The sequence below is a fragment of the Portunus trituberculatus genome, chromosome 42 (assembly GCF_017591435.1).
Source record: "Portunus trituberculatus isolate SZX2019 chromosome 42, ASM1759143v1, whole genome shotgun sequence".
NCBI lineage: Eukaryota > Metazoa > Arthropoda > Malacostraca > Decapoda > Portunidae > Portunus > Portunus trituberculatus.
Genome location: NC_059296.1, coordinates 7,726,115 through 7,734,437, shown reverse-complemented (window position 1 = coordinate 7,734,437; position 8,323 = coordinate 7,726,115). Strand labels below are relative to the sequence as shown.

At 45.0% G+C, this 8,323-nt stretch overlaps 1 protein-coding gene across 4 annotated transcripts in view; it reads right to left on the bottom strand.

Moving 5' to 3' along the window:
- LOC123517480 (protein singed-like) overlaps positions 1 to 8,323 on the bottom strand; it is a 94,964-nt gene that overhangs the window by 27,146 nt on the left and 59,495 nt on the right. The window lies entirely within an intron of this gene.

The following is an 8,323-nucleotide window of genomic DNA, read 5'->3' as shown; positions in this document are numbered from 1 at the left end:
GGTGTTTGTTAGTGATGGTGGTGGTACAACTCAAAATCAGTGTACAGGAAACAGTACCCTAAATATTTATCTTATAATGAGGCTTAGAGAGAGAGAGAGAGAGAGAGAGAGAGAGAGAGAGAGAGAGAGAGAGAGAGAGAGAGAGAGAGAGAGAGAGAGAGAGAGACTCGTTCCCCACACCTCCGCCCAAAGTTACATATACTATTGTCAAATCATCTCTTTCCAACTCCCACGCACACCCAACACACCACCACCACCACCACAACCACAACACACCACAACACGTTATCTTAATATCACCTGCAACCTGCCACACACTTTCAAAAACCGCCCAATAACACCAGAACACCAAAACACCCCAAAACGTCTAGAAACCGCCCAATACCTCGCGCAATCCATCCAATGCCTTCAGAAACCCCACCCAAAGGACCCAATCAACCAACCCTCTTCTTAAACCCCTCAAGCTCCTTATTCTGAAATCCTTGAACTCATAACGAAAAGGAAGGAAAGAAAATGGCAAACTGAGGCACCAAACTGTAAGGAAAAGAGCCAAAGTGATAAATTCTTAGTAAACCACAGCAGTTCAGATGCCAATGATTTAAAACACTTCGCCATTTCACCTCCACTATTTTCATAAAGGCTCTTGAATTCACACGGGATTCTTCTTAATGATGTTTCTACGATTCTAGGGACAGACTGATAAGATTTCCACGTTATTAAAAGTAAAATCTTGAGAAAAAGGCGTATCGTTTCTGCAACATATAAAAATAGTTGTGGAGAGAGAGAGAGAGAGAGAGAGAGAGAGAGAGAGAGAGAAAGTGTGAGCGAGCGAGTGAGCGAGCAAAGCGTTCTGAATAAGGGGTCTGAAAATGAGTGAGTAGACTTCCAACCATAACTGTCTATCTACAATTCTACAGCACCCGCCGGCCGTTCAGCGCTCACCATTGCCTTCCTTATCAGCGGTCGGTGGGCGGGGGTCAGTACATACACAACCCAGCACACTGACTCACAAAGGGATAACCCACAATATCCTGCCTGGAACCACGCCACAAAACAAAGTGAAGGGGAGGAGCGCAGTGTTCACGCAAAAGTTACACTATTTTAAACTGTTGGTGAGTTATCATTTGCATTGATGGTTAATGTGGCGGCGGATAGGAAGAAGTAATTAAGTGTTTTTGTTAGGAGGAGGAGGAGGAGGAGGAGGAGGAGGAGGAGGAGGAGGAGGAGGAGGAGGAGGCCTACAATAAAAAACCAAAATATTAATAAAGTACTTACAAAGTGAAGGAAGGAGAGAGAGAGAGAGAGAGAGAGTGTGTGTGTGTGTGTGTGTGTGTGTGTGTGTGTGTGTGTGTGTGTGTGTGTGTGTGTGTGTGTGTGTGTGTGTGTGTGTTTCTCACTTTCAATTGCATGACCCCTACGTGAGGAGCGCACTTCCGGTACCACCACCATTACCACCACCATTACCACCACCACCACCACCACCACCACCACCATAGAGAAAAACACAAAACAGCTGATTGGGCCCACAAGACTCATCCGTCCATTGTTGCACTGTCTCTCTTTTCCACGTGACACTACTACTATCACCATGCGCTGGCCTGGCGTGGCGTGGCGTGGCGTGGTGTGGCGTGGCGTGGCGTGGCGTGACGTGGTGTGACTTGGTGAGGCGGCGAGATCACAGGAACACGAATAGGAGGAAAGCAATAGAAGAAACGAGAGAGCACGAAAAGGATAACACGAACGGAAAACAAGATAATTTAAGGATCTACATAACAAACACGAAATAGAACATGAACGAAAGGAAAACAGAACAGAACACGAATAAAAGGAAGACAATAGAAGAATGAGAGACCACGAAAGGGAGAACAGGAATGGAAAACAAGACAATACAAGGATCCAAATAACAAGAAATAGAACATGAATAAGAGAAAAAAATAAAGGATCGAGAGAAAACGAAAAGAACACGAATGGAAAACAAGACAACAAAAGAATAACACGAAACAGAACACGAATATGAGGACGACAATAGAAGAATGAGAGAACACGTACGCGATAACACGAATGGAAAACAAGACAAAACAAAGATCTAGACAACAAACACTAAATAGAACACAAATAAGAAGAAGCCATTAGAGGGTTGAGAGAACACGAAAGGGAGAACAAGATTAGAAGACAGGACAAAAACTGGTAAAGCTTCCACTAGAGGTTGTGACAAAAGGTCTAATTTCCTTATACATCACTTGAAGAATGAAAAGCAATGAAAACTGTTATAACTTCCACGGCAGCCAGTTAGAGGAGGATGGCGAGGTGTTTGGGAATGCGGTGCTTGGCTTGGTTATGCTCTGGTCAGGCAATACTCGTCCGTACGTACACACACACACACACACACACACACACACACACACACACACACACACAGAGGAAAAGTCCATGGTAGCTGACGAAGCACTATTGGCCCCGGGTTTCCCCACCACCACCACCACTACCAGCACCTTTCCCTTCTCTCTCTCTCTCTCTCTCTCTCTCTCTCTCTCTCTCTCTCTCTCTCTCTCACACACACACACACACACAAATGGGAAATCTGCAAGTTTTTCTTTTTTTCATTTTCTTTTCTTCCTTCGTCCACACTTATCTGTATTCCCCCTTTCTCTCTCTCTCTCTCTCTCTCTCTCTCTCTCTCTCTCTCTCTCTCTCTCTCTCTCTCTCTCTCTCTCTCTCAGCTCCATGCCACTCGAAAAACGCACATCATCTTATGAGATATGATTTTGCAAGGCTTTCCTCTCTCTCTCTCTCTCTCTCTCTCTCTCTCTCTCTCTCTCTCTCTCTCTCTCTCTCGTGTGTGTGTGTGTGTGTGTGTGTGTGTGTGTGTGTGTGTGTGTGTGTGTGTGTGTGTGTGTGTGTGTGTGTGTGTGTGTGTGTGTGTGTGTTCTTGAGAGAGGTTATTCCCTGACGTCCGTTTGCTAGTTCCCCCTTCTTCCCTCCTCCTCCTTTTCCTCCTCCTCTTCCTTCTCTTCCCTTCTTTCCTATCGACCGTCAGTACCACCTCCCCTCTTCTCCCTTCTTCCATTCTTTCCTCATTTCTCCGTTTTCTCTCGTGTCCTTTATCACCCTATTAGTCATTGTTCTCTATTTCCTCTTTCCTTTCTTCTCCCTCCCTCCAGACATGGCTTCACAATTTGCTGTCACACTCACTCCCTGTTTTCCTCTCTCTCTCTCTCTCTCTCTCTCCTTACCATTTTCTCCTCTTCTGTTTGTCATTTGTCTTAAAATCACCACCATTTTCTTGATTTTCTTTCTCTTTCCTCCATTTACCTTTCTATACATAACATGAGTCTTGTGTCGCTTCTCTTCCCTCTCTTTTCCTCCTCCTTTCCATTCGCGCATCGCTTTCTAGTATTGATCGTCTTTTTGCAGTTTCCTTCCTCCTCCCTAGTGTGTTTCATCCATCTTCACACTTCTCGTACAGTAAACATCTTTTTCAACCACCTGTCCCTTCATTCTCATCAATATCTGCCTTTCCTCCCTCATTTCTCGTCTTTAAAGTCCCTTATTATACACATCAGTCATGTCTCCACTTCCTCTAGCCATTGGTTTCACGCTGAAGCTCAACATTCTCGCTCTATCGTTGTGTAGCGTGTATGTTCTTCCCCAGTAGTGGTCTTCCCTCCTCATTTACTCTTCCAAACATGTCATTATCCAGGAGTCGTGTTTATCATTACTGTTTTTCGTGTGCAGTCTAAATATTCTTCTGTTATCAAGCATGATGTGTAGATAGCTAAATGGATAGATAGATCGTTGGATAGATAGTTTGGTTATTAATGTCTTTCACGTAAGAGAGGCACTGGACAAGGGAAACAAAATAGTAATAGGAAAAATGGCCCGTGACTGAGATGCTTGTCCCAAAGCTGATGTCAAGAGAATCATCGAAAGTTTAAGGATAAGAGTGTATTATTACTGGATTACTATCGAAAACTTGAGGATAAAAGCGTATTATTATGTTAAACGTTATCTTAGTATTGTAGTTAGTATATGTAGATTAAGAGATGAATAGTTTACTGACTGCAAACAAGATCGATGCACAGATAGTTACACGCATTGATAACCACCATTACTATACTTGCCCCACAAAATAGTTAATCTTACTACGGATTAATACAAGCTTTCTTTCATATTCAACTTTTAAAAAATCCCAACCACGCTTCTATTTCCTACCACTGCTTTGTGTTACCGACCACCACATATAGACTACCATATACTCCACACACACACACATACAGATAAGATCAAGTTTGTTTCGGAACAGAATCAGTAATAGTTTTCTTCTTCACTGAACTTTAAAAAAAAATCCTAGTCTCTTTCCATCACTGCTTTCTGTTACCCATCACCAGCTACATAATTCCCACACAGTACTCCACAAGAAAAGAGGTCAACTTTACTTCAGAACATGATCAGTATTCGTTGTCTTCATTATATCTTAAAAACTAATCAAAGTCCCTGATTTTTAACGCTGCCTTCATTTACCCACCACCAACTACACACACACTCCCTACATAATACCTCGGAACAAAATCAATATTAATTTTCTTCATTAAACCATAAAAACAAATCCAAGTCTCTAATTTCTAACACTGTTTTATGTTATCCAGCACCAACTACATATACACTCCCCACATAGTACTCCACACACACACACACACACACACACACACACTTCTAACACTGCTTTATGTTACCTAGTATCGACTACACATTCTCCCACATAGTACTTCACACACACAAACACACACACACACAAAAAAAAGAAAAAAAAAAAAAGCTTAAGTTTACTTCAGAACAGAATCAATATTAAATTTCTTCATTAAACCTAAAGAACAAATCGTCTCTAATTTCTAACATTGCTCTGTTACCTAGCACCAACTACACACACACACACACACACACACACACACACACACACACACACACACCCACATAGTACTCCACATACGGAAAGGATGAGAAATAGGACGAAGCTAACCAAAAAACCAAAACAGGTCTTCGCGCGCAGCTGCCACCAAAGGGCGGGGCGAGGGCCGGCTGTAATGACAACAAAACTGCTTCAGGGAGACCACCAGCACACAGCCACCGCAGGACCGTTCCGCCTCCTTCAGCCAGACAGCTAATCAAGCCTCACCATGACCACCACCACCGCCACCGCTGCCGCCAACACCAAGGCTACTGGGTCGAGTCTCTGGGCCGAGTTCTGACCAAATGAGAGGCTGATATGCTGTGCTTGAGTGACAGTAGTGGTGGTGAAGATGGTGCGTCTCGGGAATGTCTGCTCTCTCTCTCTCTCTCTCTCTCTCTCTCTCTCTCTCTCTCTCTCTCTCTCTCTCTCTCTCGTTTTCTTTGACAAACGCAGGTGTTCCGTAAACGGGGAATCGATACTGTGAAATACGTGTCTCGGTTTCAAGGGAATGAGTGACAGGGAGTGAGGGAGTGAGGGAGTGAGAGAGGGAGAGTGTTCAGAGATGTTAATGAAGTGGGATGGAGTTCTCTCTCTCTCTCTCTCTCTCTCTCTCTCTCTCTCTCTCTCTCTCTCTCTCTCTCTCTCTCTCTCTCTCTGTTATCACACTGGAGCAGGGAACCGGATGCAGTGTTTCCGGAGAGCCACCAGAAGTGCCACACACCTGCGCTCACACACACACACACACACCTGACAACGGACCACAACACCACCACCACTACCACACTCTTGCAACACCATCACCACCACCACCACCACCACCACTATTTGCTGCGACAACGATGCGATGCTAATTTAATTCTCTTCACCAAATTGTACTAAGATTAAGGAAAAAAAAAGAAACAGTCTCATCATACGTAGTTAGTTCGTGTGTGTGTGTGTGTGTGTGTGTGTGTGTGTGTGTGTGTGTGTGTGTGTGTGTGTGTGTGTGTGTGTGTGTGTGTGTGTGTGTGTGTGAAGGTCGTTCAACACTCCACTTTCCAGCTGCATGGAAAGTTTTTAATACCAAGACTGGAAAAAAAAGCGGAAAAAAGTAGCAGGAGGTGATAAAGATTAAAGGGTTGAGGCACGAGACGACACGAGAGAGAGAGAGAGAGAGAGAGAGAGAGAGAGAGAGAGAGAGAGAGAGAGAGAGAGTGTGTGTGTGTGTGTGTGTGTGTGTGTGTGTGTGTGTTCACTGTTTGATCTGCTGCAGTCTCTGACGAGACAGCCAGACGTTACCCTACGGAACGAGCTCAGAGCTCATTATTTCCGATCTTGGGATAGGCCTGAGACCAGGCACACACCACACACCGGGACAACAAGGTCACAACTCCTCGATTTACATCCCGTACCTACTCACTGCTAGGTGAACAGGGCTACACGTGAAAGGAGACACACCCAAATATCTCCACCCGGCCGGGGAATCGAACCCCGGTCATCTGGCTTGTGAAGCCAGCGCTCTAACCACTGAGCTACCGGGCCGTGTGTGTGTGTGTGTGTGTGTGTGTGTGTGTGTGTGTGTGTGTGTGTGTGTGTGTGTGTGTGTGTGTGTGTGTGTGTGTGTGTGTGTGTGTGTGTGTGTGTGTGTGTGTAGTAGGCGAACTGTTAGTCATATATACTCAGGCAAGCTGTTGCGTCCACTGCACAGCTGCTTCTATTAACCTCTTTACCTTTCAATGCCCTCACCTGTCATGCCTTGCCTCCTCCTGCTCCCTGACACTCTCTCTCTCTCTCTCTCTCTCTCTCTCTCTCTCTCTCTCTCTCTCTCTCTCTCTCTCTCTCTCTCTCTCTCAAGCAGGTAACATTCAATTAAGATTGGACTCTGTTCCTGTCACTTTCCCGCCACTTTCTCAGCAAATGATATGGAAAGCGAAGACGACGATGAGGAGGAGGAGGAGGAGGAAGATGGGAGGAGGTGGAGAGGGTGGAGAGATGCACACCACTGCCCAATCCTCTACGCTCTACTTCCTCTCTTCCCCAAGGACACCCAGCTGTCTCTTCCACCTCCCCACCCACACACACACAGACCCTCCTTTCCCCCATCTGACAGCTGTCTTCCGGGCTGGCTGGCTGGCTGGCTGGCTCTCTCTCTCTCTCTCTCTCTCTCTCTCTCTCTCTCTCTGAAGCGCATAACTCAGAGGAACACAAGCATGAAGGAACTCAGGGCAAGAAATGTGTGTTGTATTAATCAAGAGACCAACAGCAAAACATAACAAAAGATGATGTCAAGGAACGAAAAATGTACACAATGATCGCGTCGTTTTTCCCGCCACCCTCAAAACTGACGAGGTGGAAAATGCAGGAGTGAAATCTGGAGGTATAATTCGCTGCTGACGGAGACGTAGGCGAAGGTTGGTATAGTGCATACATACATACATGCACACACACAAGCGTACATACACAAACACACACTTAGTAAAACCGACTAAGAAACCAACCAGGCGTGAATGTTTTCGTGTGTGTGTGTGTGTGTGTGTGTGTGTGTGTGTGTGTGTGTGTGTGTGTGTGTGTGTGTGTGTGTGTGTGTGTGTGTGTGTGTGTGATCTTGAACAGTACACATGATCATGTTAGGTTTTGTCAGTGAAAGCGTAAATACAAACACACACAAACACACAGACACACACACACACACTCTCTCTCTCTCTCTCTCTCTCTCTCTCTCTCTCTCTCTCTCTCTCTCTCTCTCTCTCTCTCTCTCTCTCTCTCTCTCTCTCTCTCTCTCCTCTTTTACACATTCCTCTTTTTCCTGACATTTGTGGCTAATGGAAGAAAAGCGTTGCACTAAAGGTATGCCTCCTCCTCCTCCTCCTCCAAAAGACCAGAGCAGCTATTACGTGCAAGATATAGAAGTGCATGACCGCGCCAAGCTTCTCTTCTCGGTGGAGGAACACACGTCAAGGAAATCAAGGTGAAAACACGAAAAAAGGAAAGAAATGCCAGGATAGACATCATCATGCGCACGCGACGACACAAAGAGAGAGAGAGAGAGAGAGAGAGAGAGAGAGAGAGAGAGAGAGAGAGAGAGATAACAAAGGAAAGATAGATATTGAAATAGCAAGACCACTACCACCATCACTACCAAAAACAATAACAGTGTAACAACAAAAGCTTTTAGCAAACAAACAGATCTTTTAAATAGAAACAGCAACAACAGCATCAGGAGGAGGAGGAGGAGGAGGAGGAGGAGGAGGAGGAGGAGAAAATGGAAGGTTAAGAAAAGGAGAAAGAACACGAAGAGAAAGAAGAAAATGAAGGAAAATAGCATTAATAAAAAAAAAAAAGGAAAACAAGATACAAACCGGATGATATCTTCACTTCACCAACTTTCCACACACA